Source organism: Rhynchophorus ferrugineus, unplaced genomic scaffold, assembly GCF_030347505.1.
Source record: "Rhynchophorus ferrugineus isolate W39M unplaced genomic scaffold, kcgeb_rfMv2 rfM10, whole genome shotgun sequence".
NCBI classification, from domain to species: Eukaryota; Metazoa; Arthropoda; class Insecta; order Coleoptera; family Curculionidae; genus Rhynchophorus; species Rhynchophorus ferrugineus.
This window is the reverse complement of record NW_027472589.1, coordinates 10,948,171-10,965,115: the sequence shown is the minus strand read 5'-3', so window position 1 is coordinate 10,965,115 and position 16,945 is coordinate 10,948,171. Positions and strand designations below refer to the sequence as shown.

General features: G+C 34.4%; 1 pseudogene; it reads right to left on the bottom strand.

The window, feature by feature from the left end:
* Positions 1–16,412: 16,412 nt before the first annotated feature.
* LOC143204377 (uncharacterized) lies at positions 16,413–16,508 on the bottom strand (annotated as a pseudogene).
* Between the last annotated feature and the right edge of the window lie 437 nt (positions 16,509–16,945).

The window sequence follows — 16,945 nt, the reverse complement described above, 5'->3', positions numbered from 1 at the left end:
TACTACTTTTGCTTTATTCCCCTTCGTCATCCACTTTATGTCATTTTTCACTTATACGTTATAATTCAGACTTTTCGTTATAAAAATCTACCTCGCATCGTATCTCCCGACACACTTTCCTTCTTATTCGAGCGATTTGATACTGGAACAAAACCAGATATTTTTCTTATTCATTCCTAGAAGACACATATTTCAGAGATGGTGCCCAAGACTGATGTTATTTTATTATTTTAAAATGCCAAGTCACTTAGTAGGGTTTATATCCTTTTTTTAGTCTTATTTTAAGTGTCAATCATAATTAAATCAAGATAATTTTGAAAAATACCGGGAGTACAAGATTTCGTCTTTTTAAACTACAAGTTGCTAATGCTGATGATGTTTTTACGTTTGGCAAATGTTTCGCTAAATAGCGTAGAAATGTATATATATATATATATATATATATATATATATATATATATATATATATATATATATATATATTATGACTTAATAGATAATAAGATTAATATTAGTTTTTGTGAGTATAATAATGCTATGAATAGTAACAACAAAAGGCCCTTCAATTATAAATAACTTCCTTCTGCAATTATTTAACACTCAAAGGCAAAACGAAGTAACCACTACATCATTCATCACGGCTATAGTTTACGTTTTGTTTAATTTTACACAAAAATCCTTGCATTTGGGATTAGTACCAAACCAAGAAATGAAAAACAAAATGAAATTAATTGACATCAATAAATTCAGTAAAAAAAATTGATAAATATTGATAATGCGAAATTGGTAGAATATTTATTTCAAACAAAATTATAATTCATCGAATGAATTAATCGACTACTGCATCGAATGTAACAATTTACTAGTTGGAATCCGGCTTGTGGTAGGGAAGATAAAGGATTACTTAAGGGTATTTGTATAAAAAAAAAAACAGTGTATATAAACTAGAGTAAGGTTTCTTATCATCTTATAATCTATAATTCATTAATATATACTCTCACTACCAATACAGCCCAAAATGTGATTATATTTCCGCTTTTATCTATTATTATTTCTGTCTCTGAGCTATTTAGCACTAATAAGGTCTTAACCAACAAGCAACAGATCAGCAGGAATGTTCATAATCATAGTTGATTCAATAACCTCACAACAACCTATTGAATCTATTTATCCTTGAAATCTTCTGGTCTGCATTATTTTAAATATTCTAGGTGATGTAGTTCTGCAAGAAAATTCATTTTGGTATGATAAAATTTTGTACTTGGTCAGCAATGATCATATTAAGCTATAAGTGATGCATGCTACAGATGGTAATAAATGCGATTGAGGTTAAGGGATAATGAAAGCCCAGAATGGCAGTATGATATTATTTTGAAGCCATGGTAATGTAACTAAAGGTAAACATCATCGAAAATTACCATATATATATTTTTTTGACTCTTATTGTTCTCATTTGTTTATATATTAGAAAAACATTAATTATTCGATATAAATTATCAGAAACAAATTTAATTATCAATTTAGTCAAATATTTTTATTAGCTTTTAACTCTAAGCATTGTAGTTATATGCTATCGTTATAAATTGAAACACATTTCTAATTTCTTACTATGTCTCAGGGCTCTTTCGAGCTAGATCGTAAATTTTGTTTCATTTTATATGGTACTATTTTAGTCCACAATACGTTTACAACAGCTTTGTTTCTGTTTCAGTGATAAACTAGTAGAGGTGAGAAGGTCCTGACATAAATTTAATAGTACCTCGAAGTGTTTTTCAGGTAATATTTGTTTTGTTAACATGTCTAGTGTCTGAATTATAAGGACATTGATTATGTTTCAGTTCAGTTCAAAACTAAGGTTATAGCATTATGACTATGAAATTATTTTAAGGGGTTTATAATAATTGGTTTAATTTGTAATTATGCCCTGTGGACTGCATCAGTAATATATAATCAAATGAAGGCTTTTCTATGGAAAACATTATGCAGAGCTGAGCAAAATACATGATTTGGTTTTATTAAAATACAAGTTACAAAATATAATCCTCGTCTCGTATTTTTAAGTCGTGTATTCGAATTATAAAATACAAAATACAGTATTTTAAATATTTTTACTTATAATAGAAAATATAAATTACAAAATGTTTAAGCAGAACCAATCGAGCCCAGAAAAATATCCTAACATGAACATTAGATTCTTAAATATACTGTATCAGACCTGCTAAAGGAAATAATTTTTACAGGTCCCAAAGACTACAAACTTATGTCAGATTGTATGAACACATCTTTTCGCCTTTTGCTTTATCGTTTAGGAAGCTGACTAACTCCAATCTCATTTTTGATGTCTGGGCTTGATCACTGTCCCTGTTCGCAAAAACTACAGTAAGTTTGCTACCAGTAAGAAGTATCAGTTAGGGTCATTGGATCAGCTGATAGGGTGGGGTTTACTAGGTAGCCCAGAGGCAGTCTCCACATAACCAGTCCAACTCGCTTATTCCTGTGGGTCTTCCCAACCAGGTATCCGTAACAGGATTCCCCTACCCGGTTCCAGGCCAAAAAAAATAAATAAATAAAAAATTCGCAAAAACTGTAAAATCAACACCTTCTTTACTAGTATTACTATTTCTATTACCAGGCATTACTTTATGTTTTTGCAATTTGCCTCTTAGGTATGAATTGCAATATTTTAAGTTTTCTGATTTCAGGTGACAGTTTTACAAAACTTATCAAATCCTTCTGAGCTCTCTTTCAGTTAAGCTTTAACAACAATAACAGCCTTATATAGCAATCCTGCAGCCGAGCTAATCTGGTTGTTACAGACACTAAAGCAGGTAGAAGTTTAAAGTAGACACAAGCATATATCTTCACGACCGCTTTTCGATCATTTAAAACGATTTTGTGGATTTTTTTATGTTTTGTGGTGTTACCACCTCATTTGGACGCCCACTGCGTTCTGCATCATCGGTGTCTACGATCATCATCAAGATGATTGATTCCGTCAAGAAGCAGTATAAAGTTAAAACACGAAATTGTTTTTGATCCAGTGTTTTCAAAATAACAAAAGTAGTGTCACTCTTAGCACAATAACTCACAAACGTATGAGTAGAATATTATTTTAAAGGCTTTCTTTTGAAGATTAGTACTAACTGAAAAAAAATGTGTTGGAATCGTAAATCGTTAACCATACAGGACAGGATTAACTGATATTAACTGATGTCCAAGACAGTTTCTTAAAACTTCAGCGAATTTGTGCTGAATGACAAATGTATCTACGTTCAAGTTTATTTTGAAGCCTTGAAATATTGGAAATACTAACAACAATAAACCTGAGCGTCAACTATTTGAATTACCGATTACAAATTACATTTTAAAGAAGCAATTGAATTATAAGTACCATATATGTATTCGTAATTTCATTATGAATTATTTAAATACTGCCAAACCGTGACAAACACTAGGTTTCAGCAAAAGAAGATTCATTTTACATAACAAAATCTGTCAAATATTATATCAATATATATAATACATCTAAATATTGTCTTCAATACGTTTTTTTTAATATATATTGAAACAATATTAAGAAGCATGTTTATTGATAATACCATGGCTGAAAAATTCCTGGTCTGAGCTATACTATGTGTGATGCTATGAATTGTGATTTTATCTCCTAATGAGTGTCAGTTTTTGATAATTGGTGGATAATTTAGTGACCGTGCTCAATATTCGCCTAAGACATGTTAATTAAATAAATAACAAACAGCTGGGTCTAATAAAAACGGACCCTATCCAAACATTCCTTCGGCGGTAGGATGCCCGGAGAAAAAATCCATAGGCATCGGGACCTGTTCACACATCCCCTTCGGTACGAGAGGATCGCTCGGTCGTTCCGACCGTATAAAATATGGAGGCACGGTGTGAAGCCATTACACGGAAACTATATTAAAAGGCCTAAAATAGCCTTAACACTAAATTCTACAAAAAGATAGAAGGAGATACATCGCAAGATAAGAATAAAAAACGTTATAGTTAGGCAAACAATGAGGTAGTCGCTCTCCGAACGCCATAAATAACCCCCATGAGGTCGACGGGGTCCATCTAGACCCCCCTCGGACGATACGGCGCGACGCGTTGCCTTATGGAAGCTATTATACGGGGCGTCTCGAAAAGAAACAATCATATTTTTTCGTATTATTCTTTCGTGGTATTATACTTTTCATGTGTACTTTTCAGCTACTTTTTTAAATTAATTACATCTTACATTAGGCATGCTTAGTACAATCTTTCAATTTACAAATTAATTTATTACTACTGTTCCGTTATACTTGCATTAATACACAATCAAGCCGAATACGGGATTAATACATCAGTATGTATTTCCCAAATTAAAATAAAACTAAACTACTCAAGTTAAATTTTGTTTTGATTCGTTTTAAACTTCCGATTTCCTGCGTGCTGTCCAGCAGCTGTGACCAGAAGACAGTTGCTTCCACGTTGCTATGATTTGGCAAACAATTTCATATTTTAAGATGAAATCTTGGACGACCTCGTAAATCCATTTGATTTCTAGGTTATCGTGCTTGGTTGCGTAAGTGATAAGCATTGGTAATTAATCGTAGAACTTCCTTTGTACTGCGTTGGATTACTACTTGGTTTGATGTTATACTCAACCAACCCTATATTTGCATATTTGTGCAACCCCCATATTTGCACTCTATATAAACTAATCTCTTTGATTTTAGATCAAATTGAAAGTATCTTCCGAATAACTTTAGCTTAACTTAACTTAAGCTTTTTCCAAGCTTAAGAAAAGTACTACAACTGTTTGTTGTAGGGATATCAATAGTGTAGAGCAGATACTGCCTTAGAGAACTCCAGTCGAAATAGGTTTAAGTGTTGAGAATGCCCCATCGTGCGAGACTAAATTTTTTTTCTTGATTTCCTGCGCGTTGTCCTGTAGTTGAATTGGCTCCATGCCGCTGTAATTTGTGCACATTATTTCATGTTCTTAACTTAACATGAATAACTTCGAGTCCACGTGATATCAAGGTTATAGTATAGTTTTTCGTTGGTTAACTTATTTTAGCAGCGTCAGATTACTAGTAAGTTTGATAAAATCAATTTCCTTTGATCTTAGGTCTTGTTAGAGTCTCAAGTGCAGTTGTTTAATTTTATGTCTAATATGTCGAACTTTTTGTGATGTTTCGGATTTAAGTTAACATTGATATGAATGCCGAAATATTTCGCTGATTCTGATCGACCTATCGACCATCCATCAATTAAGCTCCATTATTCTTTTTTTGGACTATAAATGAGATGAAAAGATTAAGTTATTAAGAATAATTAAGATATAAGTTTTAAAAAGTATTATTGACTAATTCTGCCTGTGTGTTTGCCTTTTCATAAAATTACTAATTTTTAACCCAATAAACCTACCTATGAGCTTATGAACATAAGACTACGTAGCTTCTTTTCTATTTTCAGGTATTATAAGAATATGGAAAGAATATGTAATTTAAAATGTATTTCAATAGTTTTAGGAAATATAATTTGATGAAACTGTTCAGAGTGCCAGAGCGTTCTTTTTAATAATTTTGCCAAGTAAATGAAGAATTGGTTTATAAACTTAAATGACTGTACTATTCATTTTACATAAATAAGCACCTGTAAATACAAATACTTACCAACAATAATTAATATATGTCGGTATATTTAATTTTTACATTTTTAATTTATAAAAGACTATGTAGGTGAAATAGTTTAAAAGTAATATGTAGTAAGAAAAACAATTTAAGTGGTGGAAAGCCAATAATAGTTAAAGAATTCACAACATGTGACTGTTTTGTTTGGCCAAAGAGTACGGAGCATATTATGCCTCATATAAAGATGCTTCGAAATGTTTGAAAAACATTCCAACATTATTAGATTGTAAATGAAACTGTAAATCAAAATTAAACACTATCTAAAATGTTTAAAACAATATCAGATGTGTTAATTTGATTTACGTATTAATAAAATAAATGTTAACACTATCCTGATGTTACTATTCACTAGTGTTGGGAACTATCGACTGTTTAGTTTAGTAATTTACTACTTTTTACTATCGACTATTTCAGTCGCTACTTTTGGTTCGACTGATTTTACTACTTTTTACCAATGACTGTTTCAGTCGACGGTTTTCAGTCGCTATTTTCGGTCCGATTGATTTGGTTACTATTTGGTTACTATTACAATTTGGTATAAATTACAATCGACTATTTCAATCCTACATTTAGGTACTATTTTTGGTCCTACTTGACAAAAATGTGCCCAATATATGTTTACATGGATTTATTATATGTAATATATATAGTTTTATGATTTTTTTGGTAGTTTGCTTGTAAATAACAATATATTGTATATTAATATAGCAGCATTTTGGTACGATATTTTTCAAGAATGTTAATGTAATAGGGTAAAAAGATTAAAATTGGGAATGATAAATAGTAAAATATTTTGACTATTAAATATAATTCCGATCAATAATAAATAAAGAATTTATATCATTTCATTCAGATCATTTTTAATTATGTCATGCATTAGCTTTTCTTTCTATCATTAGGTAAATTTTAACTGTCCCAAAACAATTATCTCCGTCCTTTCCTCTCTCACAATTTATACAGGAAAGGATTCGTACATCTTCGTCTGACATAACGAAATTGAAAATATTAATGGAACCGTGCTTTTGACTCGTTTTTTCGACTGTTTCGCGATTATCGATTGTTTCGACTGTTTTCAGTCGATAGTTCCCAACGCTACTATTCACCATTCCAAAGTTATATATACCTGGGATTGCCATCTTAGCCTACCGAATTCAACAAGCCACTACGAAGGGTTATGGCATATGGAGAGAACTGCTCCCTCTTATGTGCAGATAAACTAAACAACAGGAATCAATTAAAATTCTTGTGTATTCGATAATGATGTGTTCCGTTCTTCTATATGATTCGCCAGTATAGTATCGATTTCTCAAACGATGATTCTGAATGTCCGATGGTACATCAGAAATAACCACAAGTGCCATTAGTTTCTGAATTCACAAATTCAATCACAGAAAAGCTCATAACTTCCAACATCAATAATATGTTAATTATGTTCATTCCAACTCTCCTACCGTAGTCATCTTATACATTGTACAACAGTATACCGATTTGTAATTAAGAAAGGTCCCCATATCAGTCCCGAGTTATCTTGACCAGAATTGAAGAAACGTTTTTGACCTATTCTTTGGTTTCCCTATCAGTTTTGATTCCAATCGGTAATTTGCATCATCAACCACTTCAAGATCGAAAAACAAGGCTCCCAAAAAATATACATATCTTGTTAGAGGGGCTTTCAGGAAAATGATGAATGCGCCACAGAAAAGAAAATAATTTTCTGCACTTCTCCATATCCAAGTTTCCAAGTCAGTTCATACATTAATATATAGATCTCGTCTTCAGCTAGCCATCCGTTTGTCATCGAGACAATCGATGAAAGCTATTAATCAAATAAGAAAAAAAACACCCGACCAACAGGCCACGATCAAATATTCCATCAAGCCGAGAACGACATGCGCAAAAACAACGCCGATGCCTATCGCGGTAACGAAAATAAGTCGAGAGATGAATGAGAGCGGAGACTACCCGCGGCCCTTTATGACCGATCAATATTATAAATTGTCCAAATACGAATATATATTTTAATTGTGCGGACAGCGGTACTAATAAATGAGTTCGGAATAAAGCGAGAGGTGACCGGCCCACGCGCGCGCCTCTCGCCAGGTAGGCACGGGAATCGTTCTTTTGTTTCGTTGTTTTTTTTTCTTTAGTTTCTCGATTTAATTGTTTTTTTTTTCGTTCGTTCGGTTTGGATCGTGGTTAGCGCTGGTCCGTCCGTTCGGCAAGCTGCGATGTACGTACTAGCCGGAGAGTCATAAATAATGCGTTAAAACTGACGACCCTGAATAAGATGACGAGGTGATGAAATCGGTCAAGTGAGCCGCGTTTCTTTTTGTTCCCATCAAGTCATTCAATTGTCAAGGTACTTCGTTTGTTGATATTTTATTGTTATTTTACTATACTAAGCAGAAAACTGCGACACGTAGGTAATAATATAAATAAATGGACTCTTTGTATAAGATAATTGTACCCAGAAATGGAGAATTGTCAATGGGAGTGCCTATTCAATTAACCTAGCACCAAATTGTATGCCAATAAATATGAATAGAATCCATGATTGCAATTTGATGCAAAACTTCATTGGAAAGAGCATATCAAAAAGGAAAGAAAAGAATTCGAAATGAAATATAAAAAAATAACCATATATTTGGAAGAAAACGCAAATTAATTGCTGCTGTGTAAGCAAATACTAAAACCTATGTGGACCTATAAAATTCACTTATGGGGATGTTCTGCGAAAAGTAATATAAAATAAAACATAACAGGAAATCTTTTAAAATAAAGCCCTTCCGGATTCTGAGTATCATAAAGGAGTTTAACAACAAGACATGAGGAAAGACTATCCACACCCTTATTAAAACCATATTAAGTGCTTCAACTCTTGGACACTCAAGATAGTGAAACTGTGTGTGTGTCGTGAAATGTGTGCCTTAAATGGTAAAAATACATAAACATTCTATTAACTTTTTATTTTATTTTATTTTGTTACGGAGTTACTAAGGACCAGCGGGCCTTTTTATATAAATTGCTAGTTTTAAGTCATTGTAGAAACATTTTGTCTGATACTAGCTAATGTACTTCAACAAAACAATATACCATGGATGGATACAACACCTGTTTATAACCCACTGGAACTTTTCACGATCAAGAAGAGAACAACCCCAATCCTAAAAAGGTTGTATTGGATTTGATGATATTTCAGCCGAATTATTGAAAGAACTGCCACGAAAAACATTTATTAGGTTTACATATATATTATTATATATATTATATATTAATCCCTGCTTAAGACTGAAAAATCTTCTGGGAAGGTAGCATACATAAGAATAAAGTTCGAAAAACCTGACACTATATTAAATGACTCTCAAATTAAAGCGAATTCACTATTCAATAATCGACCAAGTGCATAGAATAACATCGATAATTGAAAAGGTTTTCGGGGCGTTTGACAATTGAAAATGTGTAATAGTTTTATATATATATATATATATATATATATATATATATATATATATATAGGCCAGGGTTACAGAAAAAGTACAAGTGACAGAGAACAATATAGACAGATGGACCAGAGACTGTAAAACGCAGCTTAGTAGTTCTACATCCATACCAATATATCACCTATCCTAATTATATCACTTGAGTGATGATGATCAAATAACTCTACTGCTTAGTGGAAAGTTACCTTCAAATTGATCTAAGATTAAAGATATTGGTTTATCAGTTATTTATAAAGCCTATTTGGACGTGTGTTGGACTTACTACGAAGTTATCAATAATTTCTTCTTAAAACATGAAACAAGGTCAATCACAGCAAATATAGTAGCAATACAGCTACTGGACAACTCGCAGAAAATCAAAATATTTGAGCAAACCAAACCACGCGATCTTGTCTAGTAGACCAGTGTGCTTTAATTTGACAAATACATACTGAAGTATTTATCTCACATCCATCTTGCTTGTGTATACAAAAGCAAAATAGTTATAAAGTAACTACTTAATTTGTAAGATTGTAGTAAATATATCTATAACGAAAGATGTAATAAAATTCACTATGTGTATTTTTACCTGTGATATTTGTTTACGTGTTTCATTGAAAGTACTGACCTTTAACAGAAAATCTTTAATCATTATCAATATATATGTACTATGGAAAGTAACAGGGTTTCTCCATATTTAGAAAAGAACAGAAAACCAGAGATTTACCATCTAAAGGCGTAATTGACTTTGGTGAATCATTAATATTCAACTTTGATACTTCTTGACAAAGAAAATGTTGTGTGGGTTTGGTAGAATACATACTTACTCTTTACATTTTCTGGTTTTTGTCCAGTCTGACTTCTTGTTTGACAAAAGTATAGTACAGGATTGAAATTATTAAGTAGGACTAATCACAATTCAAATTCTATCTATATTATTTTTACGTATTATCCCCGGCCTACCATAGTAAAACTAATTTTTTGGCAAAATTAGTTTCTTTATTCAACATAATTCACTTCAAGGGTGTATCACCCTGATTATAGCGACCCTCCAACTTTTCTATACCATTTTTGTAGCACGATTTGTCCTTTACTTCAAAATAGGTTTAAGTTTCTGGTTAAATTTCTGGGAATGCACTTTTATCGACGTTTAACATAGAAAAAACATACAGTGACAAAACGCAAACATCTTGGGCTTAAACTAAACCAAATGTATTGGCGCTAGGGCCAAATTATCATTCGATAACAATGTTTTGCTGTAAAAAGTCAATACTTAGGCCCATTTGGACCTATGGTATTGAACTGTGGGGTATGAGTCATGGTCGATGCCCCATATTACGTGTCCAACAAACTGATTCAGGGCGATATCCCCTTATTAACCTATAACGAGTGTAATTCGAAGTACTCCGTGCGAAGTACTCTGAAAGACCATTAGTGCATCCCAATGCTCTTGCCAAACAGTTAAATGTGCGCGATGACATTGTGGTGCATAGGCTCAAACGCAAACTACCATACGAACTGATTAATAAACACATAGAGTGAAATTTAATAATCTCTAAAATAAGTTAGAATAGTCTTTGGACTAAGTTAGGATAGAACTTTAAAATAAGTTAGAATAGTATCTAGAATAAGATTTAGATTATAAGTTGTACAGCAGATCACTTACTGAAGTGATCTTCTACATATCACGATGGTTATATTATATAACGGAAATCATATAATGATATTTATTGCCCACGGGCAGATTGTTGACGTTCTAAGAGATTAATAATAATAAAAAAATATAAACCTTTCCTGGACTTCCACAAATACCCCAAAACTAAAATAAGCCAAATTGGTCCAACTGTTCTCGAGTTCTGGTGAGACTAACGAACATTAAGTCATTTTTATATATACAATAGATTAGATAATAGAAATAGATATCTTTAGTCTCGTTTAATATAAGCAATCAATTTTTTATTTTTTTGTTTTACCAGGGAATTATTGACCAAAGTATATTTAATATATTTAATTATATTTTTTTTAAAAAATAGCTATTAATTCCTGTGGCTTGGATAATATTATTACAGTATTCATGACTTGATTCTTCTTACTAATATCATTATTATAAACCAAGTAGTGTATTGTTCATCAATGAAATATTTGGCAAGGTATTACTCAACTGTTTGAGTCCGATCCCTGGGATTCTCAAGGTTAGGTTAGTGCAGGTGGTTGAACGGATTCACGGATTTTTTAATGCACCGAAACACAACACGAAAACAAAATGCAAAAGCGTTTTCCCAACAAAATCCGAATCGATACGACGTGTCGGATACATCAACGATTTTATTGTGGCAAATCGACGAGGCCTTGACGCCCGAAAATCGACGACGGTGAGGGCGAGGAGAGTAAGAAAAAAAAGAAGCCGGGCGATTGACGCACCCCGCGCGCTCCCTCGCCCCCTCGACGCCCCGCTCCCCTCGCCGATCGAAACGAACCATTCAGAAATTTGAATATGTTAATTCCTGAGTGTATTTTTTGCGGTCCTTCGGGCCGCGATTTATAGTAATGCGTCCGCGACGACCGGTACCGACCGAACGGAGTGTCGACACGAAATTTAATAGGGCGTTATTCTTTTGTTTTCGTCGTTTTCGCGTGCACGCTACGAGCGCCTCTCGTCACGCACCCGACATTTCATTTTTCGTCGCGTCCGAAAGTACGCGGGTCCTTCTGTGGATATTCCCGGCGATATCTTTTGTCCGTCGGATCTGTTTTGTTTACCTGACGAGCTGCAGAACTCTCCTTTTCATCAACTAGGGTTTATCTAGACTGGACCTAGTGCTTGACGTGGGCTCCGAACCACGGTCCTCGGCATTAAGCCTACCGACTGAACCAGACAAAGATTACTCGCTATGGAGAGCAACCGGAGATTTAAAAGACCAATTATTAGAGTACCGCCTATTAAAAATGATCAAAGTGACTGGGTTGGACGCAACGATGAAAAATCTGAACTACTCCCAGAACATTTAGCTAACATATTCCAACCGAATGGCATAGAATCTAAAAAAGACATAAATTCTGTTTATCAGCCCGATGTAGTGGAAAATCTGATTTCTTCAATGAAAACTGCCAGAGAAATTGAAGACAACCTCAATCCTAAAACCGTTCCTGGAATTGATGATATTTAACCTGAGACACGAAGAGCAATAATGATGTTGACATCTATATTCAAGGCCTGTTTCAGACTGAAGCATGTTCCAGAATGTTTTAAGGTCCCTCGAATAATTATCTTTAAAAACCTGACAAACGCTGCTACCTATGATATCAAAATTACCATTTAGAGAAATACCAGATTTCCAGTTTGGATTTCTAAATCACCACTCCACAATCGGTTGTTGAGAAGGCATTCGAAGAAAATAAATACTGCCCTGAAATATTCTTGAACGTGTCACAAGCTTTTGGCCGAATATGCCATTGCTACTAATCTACAAAATGATCAAATTCCTACCGAGGAATGCTGGAATCATATCTTTTGGAAAGAAAATTTAGAGTCTTGCATGAAAGGGTATTCTCAACACTTAAACCTATTTCGGCTTCACAGGATAGTATCTTGAGACCACTATATCTGCTCTATACTGCTGATATTCTAACAACAAAAGAAACAGCACTTGGAACATTTGCCGTTAGACATCATGTGAGACAAAAAGCAGAGCAGATTAAACTCAAAGTCAAGCGACTCCTGCTAGTTGGAAGATACTCCCAACCTGACCTAAGAGAAGAAATTGGTTTATCAGTTAATTGGGTTGCACTTAAGCATTAAACCAACTAGTAATCCATCTCACCCAAAAGAAAGTTCTTGGTAATTCTGAATTTTGGTTGTATTTCTGAACTCAAAGACTAATAGTATATTTGATGACAAAATTACTGAGAGATGAAAAAAAAAAAAAGAATGCCACGAAAGTAGAAAAAATGCCACGGTGGACAACCAAAAATTTTTATTGCAGTTACCACGAAAACTCGCTGTTAATTTTGGAACGACCGAGAGTGTAACGAGAAGACAGCAAGTGGGGATTTTACGGTTTGAGCTTTAGGGATATCAACCGTGTGGATATTGAATTGATATTACAGTGTCATGTTATAGAAGGATCCTGTGGAATTGCTGGATAAATTTCCTATCTGAAAAATAATCACCTACTTTGATATGAATGTATCAGGTTTGCGAGATGATTGGGAATACATTAATGCCTTGAAAATTAGATAATGACGTCACACCTTGTCAAGGGCTGTGGTGATTGGCCAGTCGCTTGAAGAAGACTATCCACATGAAATTATTGTCATGAAAAGTGCGATTTACTTCGCTTGTTACACTCTCTTTGTTTTTTAGTTCTGTTTTGATCCTTACCGCTTTTTGAATTCGTTGAATAACTTATTACATCGTTAGTTTATATTAACTAATTATCAACAAGTTAGATACAAAATGCATAATAATGTTTTTAACAATGTTACACAACGTATATCACCTGAAAAAAAACGAAGGAAAAGAATGCCACGAAAGTAGAAAAATATGCCGCGGCGGACAACCAAAAATTTTTATTGTAGTTACCACGAAACATCTCTGTTAATTTCGAAAGTTTCGGGGAAATCTGAGCGACAGCGGCCGACACAAACGCACAGATGACGGACCTCACGCATTATTCATTTCCATTCCGAAATCTGGGAAGCGACCAGCGGCCCCTTTCTTCTACAAATAATAATAAAAGCAGCCAGAAACTGTCTCTTTGTTGTTTCCTATTGTAATAAGTGTTGACACGGACGGGATGTTAATGAGTGACCGGGGACCGTACGCGCACCAACAAAGAGTTTTAATTTACAATTAAAATCGTGTTTACGACCGTGTTCCGCCGTATCGGCCAGACCTGACGCCCCTGTGAAGAGGGTACTTCATTGTTTTATTATTCTACTCAAATTAGTATCGATATTAATAATTTATTGTCTGGTCGCAGTAAAGTAACAGTCAGTAGTCTCAAACAGTCATACCTCCTTGGAAAACCACTCCTTTCAAATCATAATCAGAATTTCCTTGACTGATAACTTTAGAAATTCGAGTCAATTTAATTTGAAGTCTGCGTCCCATTCATGCTAGATGCGCTTTTGCAAATTCATATATAAACAGTTAGAGTTATGTTAAAACTCTAATCCCTTGCAATATAATCACCGATTTTCAAAAGCAATATTTTATGTATGTATGTATTTACAAAATTGTTTTAGAATATTAAAAAGCACAATTATAGATTAAATATATGTAACTACAAATAAATATATGGCGTGTGAATAAAATTATATAAACATAACGCAATAATTAACTAGTATAAAGAATGTAACACAATTTTCTATATAAAACAAAATATATAAATGGTGTAAAATTAGTAGTAGTACACCTTGGTAGTAAGAGTTATATTCCCGTGTATAGTATCCTTCAGGAATGATATCAATCCATCCAAGTTTCCCAGTCCGAGGCAGGTCTCAAGCCTCAACCCTCAGTCTCGGACCTGCATACTTTTTTTTCTTATTCAATGATGACCAGCTAGAACCAAATCGTCTTTGGCTGATGTCGCTTCGGGTTCGGGATAGTGAGGGTTTTACGGGCGACAGAGTCCCTGGGTTACGACTGGGACTATCGTAGTTGGTTTACTACCAAGGTTTGTAGATGGGTAGGGATTGAATCAAGGTATTGTCGTGTTCTAAGGCGCCTATGGAGAAACTTACACTGACCATGTTCGTAAAATTCTTCACAAACGGGATGCCTGATTCGAGGTGAGTGTTAACGTTCCTCATAAACCATGGGGTATTGAGTAACGCGCAAACTTTTTTGGAATGGAACACTTGGAGTAATTCAAGTTATCTTTCAGAGACATAACCATAACCCTTGAGACAAGTCCCCGGCCTGATACATAGATGGCGCTATTAACGTGTATTAAATCTATATGTTTTTTAGTTAGCCCTAACCATCAAAAGATGCCTGTATAATTTTGATCATTAGTTTCTGTATTACAGTATTTTGAGTGAAGCAACTTTTGTTATTCTGAAAAAAATGGATAAAAAGGAATTTCGCGTGTTGATAAAATATTGCTTATTGAAGGGAAAAAATACAGTTGACGCAAATACTTGACTTTATGTCGAGTTTCTGGACACTGCCACAGGAAAATCAACCATCCACGATTAGTATGCTAAGTTTAGACGTGGTGAAATGAGCACCGAGGACGGTGAATGCAGTGGACGCCCAAAAGAGGTTGTTACCGACGAAAACATTTAAAATACTTACAAAATGATTTTGTATGACCGTAAATTGAAATTGAGTGAAATAGCAAACACTCTAAAGATATCAACTGAACGTGTACATCATATTATTCACGAATATTTGAGTATGAGAAAGTACTGTGCAAAGTGGGTGCCGCGCGAGCTCACTTTTGACCAAAAACAACGACGACTTGATAATTCGGAGCAGTGTTTGAAGATGACCAAGCGTAATAAACCCGAATTTTTGCGTCGATATGTGACAATGGATGAAACATGGCTCCATCATTCCACTCCGAAGTCCAATCGACAGCCATTCGAGTGGACTGCACACGATGAACCCGCTCCAAAGCGTGGGCAAAAGCAAACAGTCGGGTGGCAAGGTTATGGCGTTGGTATTTTGGGATGCGAATGGAATAATTTTCATTGACTACCTTGAACAAGGAAGGACCATCAAAAGCGACTCGAATTTCTTCTAAAGAATGCTCCCTGGGAAGAAGGTTATATCGAATGAAAAAGTGATCACCGAATCTGAGGCCAGGGGAAGGGAATTATGTGGAATGGTAGGCCAGGGACTTTTCAATTAACCTGTTACCTGTACCACACCTATGCTCTGTAGAGGCAGACTGGACGAACTAGCATTTTGTATAGAGTCGCTTTCTGGGAGATTGGGAGTTTACTTTTTTGCAGAGGAGTGGAAATAGTAGGCTGTACACGCCATTGTCTTTACAAATAGTATGTTGTATTTGGGCTGATCATTGGAATCTGCGGTCGAACTAGAGCGGTATGAAACTTTCTGGAACCAGCCAGGACCTGCATATTTCGTTCATTTGATTAATATATGTTTTACAGTTACAAACCGGAGGGGGTTATTCTACAATTCCCTATTTTTGGTCGAGTGTATAGTGACAAACTTTTCTTGGTATATTCTTTATATATGGTCGTTCTTAGCATTCTATGTGTGAAAAATGTGAAATGGTTCACGATTTTGCGGGTCATCCTTGCGGAGAGACCATACTAATCCTCTATCCTTCCGATATCTATCCGACCGCCCAAGCGAGTACAGCAATATTTTTATAAAAGGCCTGTGATGATTAACTCAGATTCAACAAATAATTGATAAGAGCTTCGTAACAGCACCAGTTATTTATTAAAAATACATTGTATTTCTGTAGTGCTTATATGGATCCCCCATGGTATGTTAAAAACAACCAAATACATCCACAAATTGAACATACAAAAATCTATTAATAAACTCAATAATACGTCAATTAATTACTGCTGAATTTCGACTCTGCTGTCGTAGTTATGTTGGCTACTGTGTAGCAGTATACCGCTTTGTAATCAAGAAAAGTCAGTTATCATGTCCAGATATTTAAAAAACCCTTTGAGTTTCCTACCGTAGACTCGATTCTAATCGGTAAATTACACAATTCAAACACGAATAACAGGACTAAAAAAATTAAAAGTTATAGTTGGTAAATTGTCGAAGACAAC